This window comes from Cebus imitator, unplaced genomic scaffold (assembly GCF_001604975.1).
Source record: "Cebus imitator isolate Cc_AM_T3 unplaced genomic scaffold, Cebus_imitator-1.0 Scaffold1, whole genome shotgun sequence".
In the NCBI taxonomy this organism is placed as follows: domain Eukaryota; kingdom Metazoa; phylum Chordata; class Mammalia; order Primates; family Cebidae; genus Cebus; species Cebus imitator.
The window spans coordinates 801,755-810,105 of NW_016107316.1; the positions used below are offsets into that span (position 1 = coordinate 801,755).

Below are 8,351 nucleotides of genomic sequence, written 5' to 3' on the forward strand. Positions count from 1 at the left end.
TTTTTTATCATGACAGGATGTTGGATTTTACTGACATCTATTGAGATTATCATATAGTTTTTCTTTTTGTTTACGTGGTGAATCGTAATTATTGATTTGTATGTGTTGAACCACCCTTGTATCTGAGGAATAAAGCATATTTCATCATGGTGAATTAACTTTTTGATGAGGATTTTTGCATCTATGTTCATCAGGGATATTGACCTGTAGTCTTCTTTCTTCACTGGGTCTGTCAGGTTTTGGTATCAGGTTGATGCTGGCTTCAGAGAAGGAGTTGGTAAGGGGTCCCTCCTCCTCAATTTTTTGAATAGTTTCAGTAGAACACTGCCTTTTTTTTTTTTTTTCTTTAAAGAAAGAGTCTTGCTCTGTAGGCTAGGCTGGAGTGCACTGGCACAATCTCAGCTCACTGCAACCTATCTCCCAGGAGCAAGCAATTCTGCCTCACCCTCCCAAGTAGCTGGGATTACAGGCATGTGCCACCACACCTGGCTAATTTTTATATTTTTAATAGAGAAGGGGTTTCACCATGTTGGCCAGGCTGATCTCAAATTCCTGACCTCAGGTAATCTGCCTGCCTTGGCCTCCCAGCTTGGATTATAGGTGTGTGCCAGCACGCCTGGCCACCAGCTCGTCTTCATACATCTAATAGAAATCAGCTGTGAATCTATCTGGTCAAGGGGTTTTTTTATGGTTGGTAGGTTTTTCATTACGGATTCAGTTTCAGAACTCAATACTGATCTGTTCAGTGTTTCAATTTCTTCCTGATTCAGTCTTAGGAGACTGTGTATCTAGAGGAAATAGATCCCTTCTAGATTTTCTAGTTTGTGTGCACAGAGATGTTCATAATAGTCTCTGAGGATCTTTTTGTATTTCTGTGGGATCAGTTGTAATGCCACTTTTGCCATTTCTGATTGTGCTTATTTGTATTTTCTTTGTTAATCTAGTTAGCAATCTATTGATCTTCTTTATCCTTTCAAAGAACACACTTTTGGTTTTATTATTTGGTTGGATTTTTGGGTCTCAATTTCGTTCAGTTCAGCTCTGATTTTAGTTATTTCTTTTCTTCTTCTGCTAGCCTTGGGGTTAGTTTGTTCTTGCTTTTCTAATTCCTCTAGGTATCAGGTTAGATCATTGAGATCTAACTTTTTGAGGTAGGTGTTTAGCACTGTATACTTTCCTCTTAACACTACTTTTGCTGCATCCCAGAAATTCTGGTATACTGTGTCTCTGTTTTCAGTTATTTCAAAGAATTTTTATGCTTCTGCCTTGATTTCACTGTTTATCCAAAAGCCATTCAGGAACAAATTGTTTAATTTCCAAGCAATTGTGTGGTTTTGAGAGATCTAACTGGTATTGATTTCCATTTTTATTCAACTGTGGTCCAAGAGTATGGATGATATGATTTCAGTTTTTCTTAATTTATTGAGACTTGCTTTATGCCTGAGCATGTGGTCAATCTTGAAGTACATTCCATGTGCAGATGAGAAAAATGTACATTCTGTGGCTGATGGGGGAGTATTCTGTAGATGTCTATTAGGTCCAACTAGTCAAGTGATAAGTCCAGAATTAATTAATTCATTTTCTGACTCATTGATCTGTCTAATGCTGTCAATGGGAGTTGAAGTTTCCCTTTATTATTGTATGGCTAAGTCTTTTCATAGGTCTAGAAGTATTTGTCTTATCAATCTGAGTGCTCCAATGTTGTACATGTACATACTTAGGACAGTTAAGTCTTCTTCTTGAGTTGAATCATTGAGAGGTAGGATTTTATGTAATTTTATGCCGGTAAAATTTTATGTAATTTAATGATTTTATGCAGGTAGGATTCACTATATAATGCCCTTTTTTACTGTTGCTGATTTAATATCTGTTTTATCATACATAAGAATAGTGACCTCTAGCCGGGCGCGGTGGCTCAAGCCTGTAATCCCAGCACTTTGGGAGGCCGAGGCGGGTGGATCACAAGGTCAAGAGATCGAGACCATCCTGGTCAACATGGTGAAACCCCGTCTCTACTAAAAATACAAAAAATTAGCTGGGCATGGTGGCACGTGCCTGTAATCCCAGCTACATAGGAGGCTGAGGCAGGAGAATTGCCTGAACCCAGGAGGCGGAGGTTGCGGTGAGCCGAGATCGCGCCATTGCACTCCAGCCTGGGTAACAAGAGCGAAAACTCCATCTCAAAAAAAAAAAAAAAGAATAGTGACCTCTGCTTTCCCTCCTCACCACCCACCCACCCCCACCATTTGCATGGTAGATCTTTCTCCAACCCTTTAATTTGTGCCTATGGGTGTCATTTCTATGTGAGATGGGTCTCCTAAAGACAGCAGAAGAATGGGTCTTCTTTTTTTATTCCACTCGTCACTCTGTGGCTTTTAAGTGGAGCATTTAGGTCATTTATATTCAAAGTGAATATGGATAGTGAGGTTTTCATCCTATCATGACATTGTTAGCTGGCTGCTTTGTAGTTTCTATTGTGTGGCTGCTTTACAAGGTCTGCAGGCTATATATTTATGTGTGTTTTGTGGTACCAGGTATACTTCTTTTGTTTCTGTGTTAGGACTCCCTTAAGGATCTCTTATAAGGCTGCTCTGGTGGTAACAAATTCCTTTAGAGCCTGCTTGTCTAGGAAAGATTCTATTTCTCCTTCACTTAAGAAACGTAGTTTGGTGGGTTATGAAATTCTCAGTTGGAATTTAAGAATGCTAAAAATAGCCCCCAATCTGTTATGGCTTATAAGGTTAGCCTGATGGGGTTCTCTTTGTATATTACTTGCCCTTTATCTCAAGCTGCCTTTAAGATTTTTTCTTTAGCATTGACTTTGGACAGTTTGGTGACTATATGCCTTGGTGATATTCATTTTGTATAGTATCTTGCAGATGTTTTCTGGATTTCTTATATATATGGATAGCTACTTCTAACAAGATTAGGAAAATTTCCTGAATTATTCCCTAAAATACATTTTCCAGGTTGTTTGCTTTTTCTCCTCTCTCAGGAATGCTAAAAATTTGTACACTTGATCACTTTACATAATCCCATATTTACTGAAGATTTTGTTCATTTATTAAAATTCTTTTTTATTTTTGTCTGATTGGGTTAGTTCCAAAGACTGGTCTTCAAGCTAGGAAATTCTTTTGTCTCCTTAGTCCAGTCTACTGATAAAGGTTTCAATTGTATTCTGAAATTCCTTAAGTGAGTTTTTCCATTCTGAAAGCTCTGACTGATTTCTTTTTCAGATGTTTATCTCTTCCTTCATTTCCTGGATTGCCTTAGAAGTTTCTTTGTGTTGATTTTCAACTTTGTCTTAGATTTCACTGAGCTTCCTTGCAAACCATAATTTGATTCTTTATCTGTCATTTCTGAGTTTCTATTTTGGTTAGGGCCTATTGCTGGAGATCTGGTGCAATCATCTGGTGGTGTCACTGCATGATGCCAAAATTCTTGCACTGGTTCCTTCTCATCTACAGATGCTGGCACTTCTAATTTTTGTAATTATTTTCATGCAGGTAAGGCTTTTTTCTTTTTCTTTCTTTCCCTATAATGTTATTTTTTTTCTTTCCTTTTTCCTTTTTCTCCCTCCTTAATGAGTGTGACTGTAGAGAATTCTAGCTAGGGCTTTTTGGTTTTGCTTCTATAGCCCTACACACTTCTTTTGGCAGGTTTCATATTGGGCAGTAGAGTTTAACCTACACGTCCATAGATGGTGTAATGGTGCTTATAAAGGTGAAAGCCAGCTGCAGCCAACATGGCTGAGTATATGCTTGATCCTTGTTTACAGGCAGAAGCTCTCTATTGCCTCAGGCAATAAACTTGTTTGTGGAGGGTACAGTGGTCTAAGCTCCCTACTCAGCCACAGGAGGAAGGGGGAGCACTAAGAACAGGGCCAAACAGAGCCGGTTGACCTACAGATCCATTGATGGCAAGCATAGACACAAGTGCCAAGGGAGAATCCAGAGGGCAGCCACCAAGCACACAAGATTGGCCTAGGCATGAAACTGGGAAACAATCTGGGCTCCATGTTCTCTACACAGGAATAGGGGAAGGCTTAAACTTCTAATCTAGAAGAACTGCCATTCCAGATACTTGGAAATCTGCCTGGGCACGGAATAGAGATGGTCCTCTTAAACTGCAATCTAAGTCCAGGAAAGATGGGGTGGCTCAGGCTGCTGAACCAGACAAGCAGGTGCTTTGAATGCCTGGAGATCTGCCTGGGCATGGAGCAGAGAGCCTCACTACACCAGGATCTATGTCTAGTGGTGGGGGTGGCGGGGGGTGGGGGTTGGCTCAGGCTGCTGGTCCAGGCAAATGGGTGCTCCAAATGTCTGGATTTCTGATTGAGGGTAGAGCAGACAGGGCCCTGTCATACCTCAGTATCAGTAGAACAGAGTGGGACACCCGGCAATGGCACACGTGGATCAGTTCCAGGTTGCCAAGCTGGCCTTGGTTGCAAGTCTTGCTGCCCAGGAGAAACTGCAACTTAGCAGCTCTCCTCCTGCCCCGGGCCTGCAGTGGAGGAAAGCCCAGTTCTAGCCCTACAGCTGAGGTGCTTTCCACAGTTCTGGTTATGAAAGCCCCTACCTCACTCCAGAGTATGTGCTCTAATCTCTGGACCAAATTTGAAATGCCTGCATGGCCATGCTGCTGAGTCACCAAGGAATGGCTAGCTTCATATGTGCCTGGATTAAAAATGGTGTCCTGTTCTCCAACCCAGGTCTGGGAAAATGTCTGCAGCTTTTCACAATGTCTGTCCCTCAAGTGTCTCCAACTCTCTTCCCAAGTTAGCTGCAGGGCTTTGGAGAAACAAAGTGTTCTCCCTCAGACTGGGTTACTCAGATCCCCAGTGGAAAGGTGAGACATAGAGAGAGGCTTCCTGCCTTTCTCATGTACTGGGGCTTCACTCACTTTTATCAACTGGATGCTATCACAAGGGCTGTTTGCCAGTGTTCTCTTCAGGATCTGGGGCGTCCTTCACAATTCTGGTGAATTCCTGTTTTCCTTCTTGAATTTAGGCTCAGAGAGTTGATCTTTATGTACTATCATGCTATTTCCAAGTGACTGAGGCATGCTGAAACTCTCTAATCATCCATCTTAGACTGTGCTTTTACTTCAGATCTTAGAATATTACATAAACTTAGTTGATAAAGCAGCGGCAGGGTTTGACTCCGATTTTGAAAGAAGTTCTACTGTGGGTAAAATGCTATCAAACAGCATCACACGCTACAGAGAAATCTTTTGTGAAAAGAAGAGTCCATCACTATGGCAAACGTCATTGTTGCCTTACTTTTAGAATTTGCCACAGCAACCTCAACCTTCAGCAGACACTACTCTGATAAGTGAGCAGCCATCAACATCAAAGCAAGACCCTCTTTCAACAAAGAGATTACAACCCATTGAAGGCCCAGATGTTCCTTAGCGTTTTTTAAAGTATTTTTCAATTAAGATATGTACATTTTTAGACAAAATTATATTGCACACTTAATAGACCATGGGGTAAATGTAACTTTTAAATGCACTGGGAAATCAAAACAATTTGTATGACTTGCTTTATGACGATATTCATTGTATTGCGGTGGTCTGGAATCAAACCTGTGACATCTCTGAGGCATGCCTGTATATTTACAGAGTACTAACATGTTTTCCAAAAGGGAAGTTGTCAAAATCAATAGCAGATACGATTGTCTTTGAGCCTACAAAAGTAAGTACTGAAATGCAAATCAAAAGAATATATCCCTATTAGTTAAGAATATATCCCAATTAACAAAGAGTTATCTTCCACATGATACAGAGGCATAAACAATCCCTCTTCCCAAAGAAAGAATATGGAAAGCTTTCTCCTTTAGGTAAAAAATAAATAACTCATTTGAAAAAAAAAAAAAAATCCTGGCTGGGAAAGTGGCTCATATCTGTAATCCCAACACTTTGGGAAGTTGAAGTGGGCAGGCTGCTTGAGTCTGCAAGTTCAAGATCAGTCTGAACAACATGGCAAAACCCCATCTCTTCAAAAAATACAAAAAAATTAGACAAGTGTGGTGGCGTGTACCTGTAATCCCAGCTGCCCAGGAGGCTGAGATAAAAGGACAGATCACCTGAGCCTGGGATATTGAAGCTGCAGTGAGCCATAATCACGTCACTGCTTTCCAGCATGGGCAACAAAGTGAGACCCTGTTTTAAAAAAGAAAACAAAGGCTAGGCGTGGTGGCTCACACCTGTAATCCCAGCATTTTGAGAGGCCAAGATGGGTGGATCACGAGGTCAGGAGTTTGAGACCTGCCTGGCCAACATAATGAAACCCCGTCTCTACTAAAAATACAAATTAGCCAGGCATGGTGCCAGGCACCTGTAATCCCAGCTACTTGGGAGGCTGAGACAGGAGAATCACTTGAACCCCGGAGGCGGAGGTTGCAGTGAACCGAGACCGCACCACTGCACTCCAGCCTGGGTGACAGTGCAAGACTCCATCTCAAAAAAAAGAGAAGAAAAGAAATACTGGTTATCACATATAATTTGAAATACTTCAGACTACCTGACATTAACAATGTCAGGTTACTTGTGGCATTGTGTTACAAAGCATCCAAGAAGGCTTCACAGCAAGAGAACACTTCCTCAGTAAAAGGTTTCTAAGTAAAGAGATGCATCCTCTTTTTTTGCAGTACTGCCACGTTACACAACTGTAAAAGATACTATTTATATTTTTATCTTCTACTCTGTCTCCATAGACCACAAAGTGAATGGTGTCCCCTGGAATTGGCCAATATGAATTACAAGCCTTTCCCAATGCTTTATGGAAATATGCTACCCAAATATATGCTGAATATTTAAGTTATTTGTGGATGAAATATATAGACTGGGATATGCTTTTAAATACTATACAAAAATAAGTTGGAGAAAGGATAAAATAAGAATGGTGGAATTTTAATAATTGTTGAAGCTGAGTGACAGGCATATGAGGGCTCATTATATTGTTCTTTGTATCTTTGTGTTTGAAAAGCTCCATAATCAAAAGTTTAAAAAAAGACACACTGTCCATGGCATGATTTACAAAAAGTTTAAATAGTAACATCTGAGAAACCTTAAGAAAATGGTGATATATAATTGTGACGTCAACAAAGCAAAAAAGACCAGACTTGGGCTTACTTAAGAGGTCATATTTAAATCTCAATACTAAACGCTATCTACCAGGTCAGTGTCTATCAGAGGTAATATGGTAGAGACTGAATAAATTATCCCTACTTAATTTTTCATGAGCATCTACGAAACATTTGCAATTGCCAGAGGCAAAAATTAGATTAAGAAATATCATTGTATTCCAACTCTCACAAAACATCAAAAACAACATCCTAGAACAAACACAGAAGCATTATCAAAGTCCCACAGATTCTACACCCCACAACAGAAACTACTAAAGCACAGACGTAGTGAGTGCACGTTCAACCTCTCAGGGAATTCTGATATCAAACAACAATCTGCAGAAGAGCAAGCCTAGAAGTCCTTCCCTGTGAGTGGCAAACACTACAGCAGATGAGCATGCAGCACAAGTGCTCACGTAAGAAGGAAAGCTCAGGAAGAGACCACAAAGAGACTGCCACTAAGAGTCTCTGCTGTTTTGCCAAGACAGTGTGCCCTTCTGATTTCTTCTACATGCACAGCTACAGTCACCTGTAACAAACAGGAAGTACAGTATTTATGTATTTAAGGCTCTCAGGGTAGCCCTAAGGATTGAAAAAGAGACCTAATGAAAGAAAACACCAACATGCATCTGAAAAGTCAAAAATAAAAGGTTTCCATCGTAAATAATTCTTCCCCATGAAAAACAGACAAATCAACAAAAAGCCTCTTTTTGCTAATGGCAGAATCTAAAAAAATGCCAATAAAGTTCTATCAATAGGCTTTATCAGACTCTTAAAAGCTGCTTTCCCAGAGAAAAAACAGGCAAACAAACAAAAACACATTTTAAATGGTTTTTCTGTCAGTATAAAAGGTATGCAAAATAGGTGTAAAGAACTCATGACAGAATAAAATGCCTTATATCCTTTTTCATCCGTCTGTTCATAAATTATAAATAGTAAATTTTCCTCTAAGACTAAAGAGAGAGCCCATTTTCCATTCTTTATTTTTTATTTTAAAAATAAAAATTTAAAAGTTGGTCTGGGAAAAAAACTTAATAAGAATAAAACCCTACATAATATATCTTTCTACACACTCAATTCTCAAATATATCCAAATAGTCTTCATTTTAAAAGGATCAAAATAATTACTTACCATCCAAAGCAAAAAAGTGCAAGATAAAGGCCCAAAAGGGTAGCAACTACATGTCTTATAAAAGAGCTAGTTTTGCTTGAATGTAGATAAGT

The 8,351-nt window shown here is 39.7% G+C and overlaps 1 protein-coding gene across 2 annotated transcripts in view; it reads right to left on the reverse strand.

The window, feature by feature from the left end:
• Positions 1 to 8,351, reverse strand: part of MBOAT2 (membrane bound O-acyltransferase domain containing 2) — a 138,661-nt gene that overhangs the window by 90,487 nt on the left and 39,823 nt on the right. Inside the window, exon 1 of one of the 2 annotated variants that reach the window (XM_017525074.2) lies at positions 8,260 to 8,350. The exons of the other annotated variant lie outside the window; for it this stretch is intronic. The gene's annotated coding sequence lies outside the window, so the exon portion shown is untranslated. Of the gene's footprint in view, positions 1 to 8,259; position 8,351 lie in introns of those variants that run through there. 2 annotated transcript variants of the gene reach the window in all.